This window comes from Papio anubis, chromosome 15, assembly GCF_008728515.1.
Source record: "Papio anubis isolate 15944 chromosome 15, Panubis1.0, whole genome shotgun sequence".
In the NCBI taxonomy this organism is placed as follows: Eukaryota; Metazoa; Chordata; class Mammalia; order Primates; family Cercopithecidae; genus Papio; species Papio anubis.
In genome coordinates, this window is record NC_044990.1 from 28,246,656 (window position 1) to 28,254,150 (window position 7,495).

General features: G+C 49.4%; 1 long non-coding RNA gene across 3 annotated transcripts in view; it reads right to left on the reverse strand.

Moving 5' to 3' along the window:
* Positions 1 to 7,088, reverse strand: part of LOC103879243 — a 52,870-nt gene extending 45,782 nt beyond the window's left edge. For all 3 annotated transcript variants that reach the window (XR_001896850.3, XR_002518365.2, XR_002518363.2), the window contains exon 1: positions 6,411 to 7,088. This is a non-coding gene — a long non-coding RNA (uncharacterized LOC103879243). The remainder of the gene's footprint in view (positions 1 to 6,410) is intronic.
* Between the last annotated feature and the right edge of the window lie 407 nt (positions 7,089 to 7,495).

Here is a 7,495-nt window from a genome sequence, read left to right on the forward strand (position 1 = left end):
CTCAATGGAGTCTGAGGCTCAGGGTGATGGCCACAGGGGTTCAGAAGGTTTGAGAGGGAAAGAAAAAGACGAGAATGAATGACTGTCCTGATGATCCAAAAAGCAAACCGCTAGGGCAGTGCTTCTAAACTTTAACTGTGGAAATGAATCACCTGGGCACCTGGGGACCTCGTTACCATGCAGATTCGGATTCAGTAGGTCTGGGTGGGGCCTGGCCTCCTGCATTTGTAACAAACTCCCCAGTGATGCCTGTGCTGTTGGTCCAGCACCACGTTTTGGTTAGGAAGGGAAGTGCTATGGTTTGAATGTGTCTTCTCCAAAATTCACGTTAAAATTCAATCCCCAGTGCAAGAGTATTGAGGTGGGGCCTACAGGAGGTGGTTAAGTCATGAGGGCTCAGCCCTCATATGGATGAGATTCGTAGCCTTATATAAGGGCTGGAGGGAACTAGCTGGGTCCTTTTGCCCTTCTGCCTTCCTCCATGTGAGAACACAGCATTCATCCCCTCTAAACGATGCAGCAGCAAGGGATGGTGGTGTTGGAAGCAGAGAGAACCGCTTTCACCAGACACTGAACTTGCTGATGCCTTGATCTTTGACTTTCCAGCCTTCAGAACTGTGAGATAAATTCCCATGACTTATCAATCACCCAGTCTGTGGCTTTTTCATAGCAGCACAAACAGACTGAGACAAGAGGTGCATAGGATTTGCGAGCATGGACCTTGGAGGTTTGTGGCCTCAATTTAAAATGAGTCCATTCACCCAGCTGGTGTTTTTCTCTTGCTGCTTGGGCACAGAGATGGAGTAAGTGGGTTTAATCAAGGCTGAAGGCAGAGCCAAAGAGATAGTAATATTTGAAAGGAAGTGTTTTTAGTGATGTACCATGTAATCTGAGCTGGGTCAGGAATGAAGTGAAAAACTAAGAGATGATGGATGATGATAGGGGCTGTGAAAGGAAAACAAATCTTGGGACCCCCAAATCACTAAGCTAAAGGAGAAGGTCAAGCTAGGAACTGTGTAGGGCAAACCTACCTCCCATTTTATTCAAAGTCACCCCTCTGCTCACTGCATATCTGATCTAATCAGAAACTCAAAAGAATGTAACCATTTGTCTCTTATCTACCTGTGGCTTGGAAGCCCTCTCCCCACTTTGAGTTGTCCTGCCTTTTCTTCGAGTTGTCCTGCCTTTCTGGACCAAAGCAATGTTCATCTTATGTATGTCGATCAATGTCTCATGCCTCCCAAAAATGTATAAAACCAAATTGTGCTCAGACCACCTTGGGCACATGTCATCAGGACCTCCTGAGGCTGTGTCCAGGCGCGTGTCCTTAACTTTGGCAAAATTAACTTCCTAAATTGACAGAGACCTGTTCACAAGGCCAATGAACCATGGTTCTTCATGAGATTAAATAATTGCTGGTGTGGGAGCATTAGAGCCACTAAACTGGAAAGAGAGGACAAGGTGGTCAGGAAGTGAGGGGCTTGAAAGTGAGAATAAGGGGCGACACGGTCATTGGCGATGACAAGGTCAAGCATGTGACCTCCAGAGTAGGAGGCTCAAGATCATTTGAGGCACGAAGGTCAAGGAACTGAGAGACCAAGGTGTCAGACGGATCACTCTCCAAAGAGTGACACTAGTAGATGTTGAAAATGAAGGCAGCGAGCCCAATGCTCAAGTCCTTAAGGGACAAGGAGGAATGACCAGGGTACTGGCAGGTGACAGTAACCAGCAAGGAGGCAGGATTTTCGTCTGATGGCATGAATTTCAAGGGAGCTTTGTGTAGCATCTACAAGGCACTGGGATAGAAGATAGACGTAGTCTCCCTCCTAAGTGAAGCAGGTTAAGCAAGGAAGGGTTCTAGGCAAGGAAGTTACATGATCCAGCTAGATTTTGAAATGATCTCTCGGACTACTATATAGAGAACAGATTGGAGGGAGGTTCAGTGGCATTAGGAGGCTATTACAGTTACTAAGACTGAGGTTGTCAAAGGGTGGACCCCAGACCAGCAGCATCAGCATCATTGAGAACTTGTTAAAAATGCACATTTTGGGGCCCCACCTCAGATCTACTGAATCAGAAACTCTAGGGGGGCCCTGCCATTGGAGTTTAACAAGCTCCCCCAGTGATTCTGATGTAAGCTGAAGTGAAAGGACTAGGGCAGTGGAGAGGGAGTGGATGAAGCTACAGCTTGTTAGGGGAAGAATAAGGACAGGGTAGCAAGGTGTAGCAGGGAAGGAGTGGGAAGCGCCAGGTTTCTGGGAGGAGGAAGTGGATGGCTGGGAGTATCCTGTACCCCAAAGGCATGGGGAAGGCTGGAGGAGGAGCCAAGGGGCAGGGCAAGATCAAAAGTTCTGTTCTGTCCACTGCATGGGGCACATGTGTTCCACAGAAGCTGACTGGAAAGTAACGCTGTGGGCAAGAACCACATTCTGCCCTAGTTCCCCACGTGAAATGCAAGACACGCTCTTGGAGGAAAGCTACACTGGTGGCTCTGGGACATGGTGTGACAATGACACACGGTAGCTGTCTGTGGTCCAGTTAAGCTTGCCAATATTACACACTTGCAATTGAGGGCATGGTGGAAAGCACACTGAGCCTGGAATCCAGAGGAATCAGCCCCGGGGTTAAGTCTTTTCCCACCAGTCATTTCACCTCTGTGAGCCCATTTCTGCATTTATTTTATTTTATTTTATTTTTGTATTTATTTTGTTTCTGTATTTATTTATTTATTTATTTTGAGACAGAGCCTCACTCTGTTGCCCATGCTGGAGTGCAGTGGCATGATCTCCATTCACTGCAACCTCCGCCTCCTGGCTTCAAGCAATTCTCTGCCTCAGCCTCCCGAGTAGCTGGGATTACAGGTGCCTGCCACCATGCCCGGCTACTTTTTTCATATTTTTAGTAGAGATGGGATTTCACTATCTTGGCCAGGCTGGTCTTAAACTCCAGACCTTGTGATACACCCACCTCCGCCTCCCAAAGTGCTAGGATTACAGGTGTGAGCCACCACGCCCCACCATTTCTGCACTTCTTAAACTGGGATTACAATATCTGCCTGAACTACCTAAAGGGAACACTGTTACAGCCAAATGAGTCAATGCAAATCCAAATTTATTCGTAATTCTAAAATTTTTTCAATATAAGGCAGTATTCCAAATAGTCTAATAATTATTCTAATATTCTGTTATCAAAACTGCTTTTCTTGCTGGTAGCTGCCCACCTGCTATCATGTGATGGCAGTAGAAAGATGACCAATCCCTTCAAACACACTTTCCTTCCTGGTTATGGCTTTCAATTCACTGTATGAGGTCAATCCTTTGACTGGACCTTTTGTCTATAAAATTGCAGTACCCCTGGAATGGTAACACTCTACAAAAGATACCTACCTTTTATTTACTGCATACTACGTGCTGGTGTTTCATAGTCACTATTTCATATGCCTTGAAGGAGTCCTGTGCACTAGATATTGCTATGCTCACTTTATAGATGAGGACATTCGGCTCAGAGACCAGGGGACTTAACCAAATTCACAGAGCTCGTGGAGGGCAGAGCCAGCACCTGCCTGTGCCTGCCTGTGATGCTGTAGTCTCCCTGCTCTTGCAAGCAGCTTTGGATGGGCAGGGTCAGGGCACTGGGCATCAAGCCTGGGGAAAGGGAGCTTAGCTGGACAAGGAAAGGATGCCGAAGGCTGGGGCTTGAGGATCAGATTCAGTTGACCCTACCCAAAGCACAGGAATTGCTCTGTGGACTTTCTGCTCTGCTCTTACGACTTTTATTCACAAGCAGCTCTCTAATGTCTCAACCTTCCGTGGCACCCAATACTATTTGCTTAGACATTTGGCGGTGAAACGTTTCAACAGAGATGATGGAAGAACTAAGGGCCCAGGGAGGGCTCCAGAGGCAGGTGGGCTCCTTGCGTCCTCTAACCTATAGAACAAATGCGCAGAGGGGCTGGCTGCAGTGGCTCACACCTGTAATCCCAGCACTTTGGGAGGCTGAGGCAGGCAAATCACCTGAGGTCAGGAGTTTGAGACCAGCCTGGTCAACATGGTGAAACCCCCTCTCAACTAAAAATACAAAAATTAGCCGGGCCTGGTGGCAGGCACCTGAAATCCCAGCTACTTGGGAGGCTGAGGCCGGTTAATTGCTTGAACCTGGTAAGGCAGAGGTTGCAGTCAGCCAGGATCATGCCACTGCACTCCAGCCTGAGTGACAGAGTGAGACTCGGTCTCAAAAAAGCAAAACAAAACAAAAGAACAAATGCACGGGGGCGGAGGCGGTTGAAGGAGGCTGCCACAGCCCTGGGGTCTCTTTTCCGGGGGTCTTAATACAGCCCATTTTACCCACGAACAGCATTATGCCTTGTGAACTTTGGTACAGGCAGGAGAGCGATTAGAGGAGTTTCAAAGCTGTGCTAGTTGATGACACCAGCATGTGACATGAGAGATGGGCTGAGCCAGGAAGGAGCCCATGTTCCCTATCTCATATACACAGAAACCGAGGGCCTTGTCTCCAGGCCCAGGATTGTTCAGCGCAACAGAATCCCAGCCTCCCCATGTGTTACTCAATGGCTTTAATCCTCTTAAAAAGAACTGCCAGCCGGGCGTGGTGGCTCACACCTGTAATCCTAGCACTTTGGGAGGCTGAGGCGGATGAATCACGAGATCAAGAGATCCAGAGCATCCTGGCTAATAAGGTGATACCCCGTCTCTACTAAAAATACAAAAAATTAGCCAGGTGTGGTGGCGGGTGCCTATAGTCCCAGGTACGCAGGAGAATCACTTGAACCCAGGAGGTGGAAGTTGCAGTGAGCTGCCACTGCACTCCAGCCTTGGCGACAAAGCGAGACTCTGTCTCAAAAAAAAAAAAAAAAAAAATTGCCACGCCCAAACAACACAAACTCCGGGAAGAATTGGCATCTTCTGCATGAGCATGGCCTTCATGAAAGACTTTTCCGGCCGGGCGCAGTGGCTCACACCTTTAATTCCCAGTATTTTGGGAACCCAAGGTGGGAGAATCGCTTGAGCCCAGGAGTTCAAGACCAGCCCCGGCAACATGGCAAGACCCCATCTCTACAAATATAAAAAAGATTAGCCAGGCGCGATGGCCAACACCTGTAATCCTAGGTACTTGGTAGGCTGAGGTGGAAGGATCACTTGAACCCAGGAGTTTGAGGCTGCAGTGAGCTATGATCATGCCACTGCCCTCTGGCCTGGGTGTCAGAGCAAGACCCCATCTCTACATAAATACATCAATAATAAAAATAAAGAATGTTTTCTGGCCGCGTGCAGTAGCTTATGACTGTAATCCCAGCACTTTTGGAGGATAAGGAGGGAGGGTCACTTGAGGTCAGGAGTTCAAGACCAGCCTGGCCAACATGGTGAAACCTCGTCTCTACTAAAAATACAAAAAAACTAGCCAGGCCTGGTGGCAGGCACCTGTAATCCCAGTTACTCGGGAGGCTGAGACAGGAGAATCGCTTGAACCCGAGAGGTGGAGGTTGCAGTGAGCCGAGATGGTGCCGCTGCACTCCAGCCTGGGTGACAGAGCAAGACTGTCGAAAAAAAAAGTGTTTTCTGATCGTGCTCTTGGTACCAGTTCTCCTGAGAGTGAGCTTCACTGTGCTGGATCACAAATGTCCTGTAGAAAGACGTCTGGCTGGGGCCATGTCTCCACAGCCACAGCACAGAGCCTTGCATGAGAGGGAGGGGGGAAGGGAGGGATGGGTGATTGCTGGAAGAAGTTGCAGAATATCCCCTGGACCGCCTCCAAATACAAGTTCAGTGACACAGAACATCAAATTAGTTTTTCTGGTATGAAAGGCTATGTCTTGGGAGAACACCTCTCCCACTGCCCTGCAGCCTAGACACCAGCAGTCGAGTACATGTAGTTACCACTGTTTTTGTTTTTGTTTTTTTAATGGGTCCTGGCTCCTTCAATGGAGAGCCAGTAAGCAATTAAAACCCGCTTCTAAATCATCCTAAGTACTCCTTTGGAGTGGCTGCAAAAATCGATCATCCTCATGGATACAAAGGGGGAGAAAAGAAAAACAAAAGGAATTACTTTAACATCTTCATTTTCAGACTAGGTTAGGGCAGTAAAAAAGATGAGCAGTGGAGGCAAACACTGGCTCAGGGCCGTGGCAGCGGCAGCGGGGCTCCAGGCAGAGAAGGGAGGGTAACAGAGGCTGTTCTGATCCTCCTTGCTTCTGGGGTCTCTTGCTGGGCCTCTGAGTAGCTCTGCAAGTCACTTGCCCTCCTGTGGAGGGCTGGGCATTGGGGCTCATTTTGATCACAAGTGTGTCGCTGGTTTTGGAGTCAAGCAGACATCTGTCACTGCCTAGATTTAATTCCCACAGCTGTGTGACCCTCGGCCATTTGCTTACTGTCTCTGAGCCTTAATTTACTCACCTGGGAGGAACAATAGGACTGTTCGGAGTAAGTGAAGTAGCACACTGGGCGTCAGGGCACACTCGGGGCCGCGCCGGCACGCAGGGGACCTCGCCCGCCCGGGATTACTGCCTGGAAACGGCTTGCGGGGACGGTGGAGGATAACCGGGGGTGAGCACCGCCCGCGGCCAGAGCCGCCTTCCGCGTTTTCTCCCGCCAGCCAGGCTGAGCGCCGCTGAGCGCCGCTGAGCACCGCTGCGGGTTGTGGAGACAGTCCGCCCTCTAGTGGCCGACTTCAAAAGTTGCGTCAAAGACAACGCTGAATGAAAAGTGTTGGGGCGCCTTAAGCCGATGGACAGCGTGGAAAGGGGGCTACCTTTCCCTTTCCGTTTACCAGAGTGGACAAAGGCTGTTCCATCGTTTCTGGGAGCCCTAGAGGGAATCCGGTTGCACCAGCCTGCACCCTCAGGCTACTGAACTGACCACAGTGGGTTAAACTGGAAAAGTTTCTTTGTTTAGGCAGGAAAGACTCAGATTTAACGCACATTTACTGAGCACCTACTACGTTCCTATCTCTGTGCAGGATGTTTTCACTTACTTCACCCATTTAAACCTCTCAGTAAGATCGGGCACGGTGCCTCACGCCTGTAATCCCAGCACTTTGGGAGGCTGAGGAGGGAGGACCCCTTGAGCTCAGTTCAAGACCAGACTGGGCAACAGTGAGAGCCCTCTCTACAAAAATTAAAAAATTAGCTGGGCATAGTGGCACACGCCTGTGGTCCCAGCTGCTAGGGATGCTGAAGTGGGAGGATTGCTTGAGCCCAGGAGATTGAGGCTGCAGTGAGCCATGACTGTGCCATTGCACTCCAACCTGGGCAACAGAGCGAGACGGAGTTTCACCGTGTTAGCCAGGATGGTCTCTTTCTCCTGACCTCGTGATTCACCTGCCTCCGCCTCCCAAAGTGCTGGGATTACAGGCATGAGCCACCGCGCCCGGCCCAAGCAGTGGTTCTTAAACGTGGATATATATTGGATTTCCTGGAAATTTAAAAAAAATATGTTTGTGGACCGGGCGTGGTGGCTCATACCTGTAATCCCAGCACTTT